This window comes from Meleagris gallopavo, chromosome 1 (assembly GCF_000146605.3).
Source record: "Meleagris gallopavo isolate NT-WF06-2002-E0010 breed Aviagen turkey brand Nicholas breeding stock chromosome 1, Turkey_5.1, whole genome shotgun sequence".
Taxonomy (NCBI): Eukaryota; Metazoa; Chordata; class Aves; order Galliformes; family Phasianidae; genus Meleagris; species Meleagris gallopavo.
Genome location: NC_015011.2, coordinates 54,281,911 through 54,287,099, shown reverse-complemented (window position 1 = coordinate 54,287,099; position 5,189 = coordinate 54,281,911). Strand labels below are relative to the sequence as shown.

The 5,189-nt window shown below is 37.8% G+C and overlaps 1 long non-coding RNA gene across 1 annotated transcript; it reads right to left on the bottom strand.

Annotated features, from left to right (window-relative positions):
* Window positions 1-1,349: 1,349 nt before the first annotated feature.
* Window positions 1,350-5,164, bottom strand: LOC104909357. Its single transcript, XR_002115314.1, has 3 exons — window positions 4,991-5,164; window positions 3,248-3,378; window positions 1,350-1,551 (listed from the first exon to the last, which is right to left on the bottom strand). It is a non-coding gene; the product is annotated as an uncharacterized LOC104909357 (long non-coding RNA).
* Between the last annotated feature and the right edge of the window lie 25 nt (window positions 5,165-5,189).

Here is a 5,189-nt window from a genome sequence, read left to right as displayed (position 1 = left end):
AAAAGAGGAGAACAGCTCATATACATGTTTAATAGGAATAGTTCACCCTCATTACCAGCCTGTTTTTTTAGGATGTATTGATGTTGGTAAAAAATTATGTTATCGAACTGCACTGTAGGACCCATCACACAAAATGAAAGACAGGATTCTCAGCAAGGGGCCACCTCCAAATTCACTATGAATATCTTTCCAGAATATGAGAACAAAACAAAAAACTGTAGGATCAGATGTTTGTACATCACAGGAAAAAAACCCCAAGCCACTAAAAACAATACCAGAGAGAGTAAAAGTAATAAGCTCAAGGGCAAAAGTGGAAAAAATAAATAAATAAATAAGAAAATCAGTGCATATTGACAAGACATGTCTTTCAAGCAGTTAATTTAATTTGAATTGAATGAGATGTAAAGATCGTAGCCCACAGTCTGAGAAGTTCTGTGGCCTCACAAGGAACCAAAGAAATGCTTGCCATCCAGAAACAAGGATTCTCAAGGCTTTTTGTCCTGGCTCAATTAAAATACTGCTGCTACTGCAAAGGTATATTCTGTATGAAATCAAATGAGGGCAGAATTGTTAAAAAGAAACAAGAAGGGCAATACAAATAATAGGTTATGGGAGCACAGGGAACAAAATTTTAAAAAAATTAAAACAAAAGGATTAAAAAATTGAATATCACCTACCACTAGGACTGATTTTCCACCACATATTTGACTACATAGAGAGAATCACTGTGTCAGGACTGTGTCAGGTACTATAAGACTATATGGCCCATAAAAAGTATCTTGGATGACTAAAAATTTGCTTTGAAAAGCACAGTGAGATAGGAGAAACCAGGAATTAATGGGCTGTATTAACATTAACAGGTGCCACCAGGGAAGGCAGTACTATTCTCTCATGATCTTATGCTCATGAGTCATTGCTGTCAATAACAATCCATTTCTGTACAAGAATTATTGTTTAAATGAGAAACTTAGCTTATTTATAAGACTGAGGTCACTTGTAAAATATAACCAAATATAAGTTGTCAAGACTGAATGTCAAGGAAACTCTGTTATGCAAGCAGTTCCCATTAATCTAAGTTTAGGACGATCATGGATTGGAAAAAAAATAAATACAAGTAGTACACAGGAAGCGAGAGAGATAGTTAAAAGCTGACACCTTTAAGATAACAGACAGCAGTAAAGGACGATGACAATGGCAACAAGTTGCTGTAACACGGATACACACCATGCGAGCAGAGAATTACAGATTTGCTTGTCAGAATTCATGATACAAGTCAGATACCTAAAAATATTTTTAAATTGTAGGGAGGAAAAAATAACTAAAAAAAAAAAAAAAAGTATTTTGCAGCCTTGGCCACAGGTACTCACGTTCAGCAATTTGCTGCACAGGAAAACCCAGATAGAAGCTGAATTCCACCATGGACAAGTTTCTTAACTGTTCACTGACTTCTGACCCATTTAGAAAACCGTATCTATCTCGAATGGCAAAAATGATGCTCACAGGGCCCTGACGAAATGCAGCCCCAGGCCTACTCAGAGTTATATTCAGTATCTGAAAAGACAAGATTGGAATAGTGTCAGCAAAATCAAATCACTGGCATTTCTATCCTTTACTTGATAGATTTTTTTTCCTAGTATGAGGGGGAGTATCTTACATCAAAGCAGATGGAAAATGCTAGACGAATATCAAAGTGCATGGGATAGACAGGAAGACAACATGACAAAGGCAAATCATGAAAACAGATGTTCTCTTGGTCAAAACCTACTGCACCATGCATACCCAGACTCCTAAACTGTTAGAAATTTCATTTTGCCACCTAAACACAGAGCAACTATGTCAATATAGACAAGCCTATTCCAAAGAGTAATAAACCATTTAAAAAGAAAAATTGCTAAGTTGATAGTCCAAGAAACTGTCCTCATTCTATCCAGTTAGATTGCTTCTCTCAGTTGGACACTCTGAGTATATCGCTATGCACTTGATCTATACGTACTAGATAGTATTTTATATGCTATAAAGTTTATGTAATATCGTCTGCTATGACTTTATGATACCACAGATACACATTTATGGTGCACATAGCACAATATTATTTATTTATATCATATATATATATTATTTATATTATATATATATATTTATATTATTTATTTATATTAATTTGGGGACTACAGCAAAACCAGGATAAATTTAAGAAATCAGAAAGAGGGATTTGATCTCTTAAGTTGAGTTATTGACTTTCCAGGAGGTTTTAAACTCTGTCATGTAATTCAGTATCCAATGCATACTCAATACATTTCACATGTGAATTTCCAGTAGTAGCTGCCATGAACAACATGCAACACTAAAAGTATTTCTATAACTCAGAAGTAACTAGAATGGTTGATAATGATACTGAGCATACAAATTCTGTATTTCCTAATAGGACCTCCTGAGTGGCAATGAGACCTGAAAACTGTCTTCCAACAAAAACAAACTGATTGCACTCAATTCTGTAGTAACAAAAAACAATGAGAATGAGGTTGATAAGGGTTAGGGCAGACTTCTGTGAAAGGTTTATGTGACCAGCATAAGCCTGTTTATCACAGTATGGCTTACGTTGAAGGTAACCTTGAACATTATGTAGTTCCAAACCATCTGCTGTGAACAAGGCTGCCACTTGCCAGCACAGGGCCCCATTCAACCTGGCCTTGAACATCTCCAGGGATGGGGCATCCACAGTTTCTCTGGGCAGCTTCTGCCAGTGCCTCACCACCCTCTGTGTAAAGAATTTCTTCCTAACATCTAACTTTAATCTCCACTCCTTTAGTTCAAACTCTTCTATCACTATTAGACCATGTAAAAAGTTGGTCCCCTTTCCCCTTATAAACAGCCCTCTGAGCATCCTCATGGCCCTTCTCTGGATCCACTCCAGCAGCTCCATTTCCTTCTTATGCTGGGGGCTCTGAGCCTGCATGTAGCACTACAGGTGGGGCTTCACAAGAGCAAAGCAGAGGGGGATAATCCCTTTCCATCCCCTGCTGCCATCCCTCTTTTGATTTAGCCCAAGATGCAGTTGGCCTTTTGGACTGCAACTGTACAACGCTGGCTCATGTCCAGCGTTCTGGACTTTCTGATGAAACCTCGCAGTTCTACATGATCTAGATAAGAAGGGGGAGCCTGTGGACACCTACTGGCTGAGTTAAGCAAAGGACAACCAAAGGCAAAGAGAAGAAGGGACAGATACAAAACATACTTATCTTTTTACCTGCACAGTGAAGTTGTAGAACTCCTGGTGTTGTTTGCTCACCTCCATGAATGCCATTGTTAGTCCCTTCTCAATGCGCTGACTGAAGTTGCAGAACCCAATATCCATGTTTCGAGGCACAAACTGAAGCACTGAAGGTAAAGACTACACATTATTTCTACAGCCAAGTACTTCCATGAATGTGAATAAAATGAGCAAGAGAATCCTCATTCCATAGGACTATCACTTTTTCATGGAATTCAGGACATATTCTATGAAAACCTGGGTAAAAATACACGCTTTGTGCTGGTGCACAAAATTTTCAGCTCATAAGAATCTGTTACAGCAGTAATTAGATTATTCAAAGATACTGCTGACAAAATACTTACTGTTTCCTCTTGTATGCTGAAAGCTACATACAAACTGGCTAATTTCACAAGACTTGAGTGCTGAATAAGCCACACTGAAAGCCTTCGTATTCAATAGTTCAATTAAAATCTTAAGGAAAATAACAATAGATTTCTTTTTAGACTGAAATCTAATAGTTAGCACATCTAAATCACACTGGATCCATTAATGTAAGTTATTAACAGCCTAACTATCAAAATACCTAACTAGCAGCCATTCTTATAAATCGATGTAGGTATACCTTAACATCTTTGACAGAAGAATGAGAACAGGAGAGAAAGAGAAATGTGAGCAGGCACACAGATCTCTGTCTATCTTCACATCTATCTGCACATTTCCTGATGTATTCTTACCCAAAGAAATGCTATCATCAGGTTACAGACCCTAATAGCACTTTACACAAAGGTCATGATGAGGAAATGTAGCTATCGCCCATTTGTTTAACCATGCTAAGTAGTGGAAAAAGACATCCCATTCATACAAAGTATTTATGTCTAAAGTTGCAGATTTCTGGCTTAAATAACAGAGCAGAAAGAGCACACGAAACATACCTGAATAAAAGCACCTGTTTTGATTACTCTCTGCCCATATACTCAATCCCCATCACTTTCTCATCACTCACTCAACCAATCAGGCTCCTGTTTTTGTTATGCAAATACTGCCTGAAGAAGATTTTAAATGACACCACTGACTCTCAAAAGCCATTACATGGTTAATACGTTATTTTAGATCATTAGTATTCATGGATTTAAATATACTGCTGCCATACAACATCCATGTAAAGCTAAATACTATATGAGCCATCCTCTTGCTCAGCAATTCTCACCATGAGAATTACAGAAAGTATAATTTAAGGTAAAAATGATTCCAAACATGACTCAAGCAGTACAAAGTAGCTGCTGCATTGTGATCTTATGAGCAAATGGAAACATTTTTCTCCTCTTGCCTTTGCAAAATGCTGTGTAGATCAGGGTACTGACAGGAAAGGGGACACTGAAAACAGACTCACATTTCAACACAAGAATACTGCTAACGCTTAAAGCAATACAAAGAATGCAAGTAACTTTCACTGCCTTCAGCAGTGAACTACCAACTGAAATATGAAGTGAGGTAAAGAAGATATGCATTTTGCAATGTGCCAACCTTTCCCGAAAAAATCATGAAATGAAAGGTTTAGTTGTTAATTAAAATTTACCACAGATGCTACAAGTATTTTAATAACAAATAAATGCTCACAGCAGTGGAACACGATTTTCACTTGAGCTCACTTACTTAATCACAAGACCCTCCACAAGTAAAGAGGTATGAATCAGTATGAAGCTACACCTTCTCTGCTCTGTGTCAGGAAGAACTCACCCGTCTGAACGTGGAATCTGTTATCCGGCACAGTGAAAGAAGGATGCAAGGAGAGGATCAGCGGGGCCTCACCGCGGAGAAGAGTGCTGTTCACAAGCACGTTTATGACAGCGATTGCCGTGTAAACAAAAGGGCCTGATGTCACCAAGAAAGCAAACTTTGGGGAAATTTTATACACCTACAGAAAGAAAAAGAAATA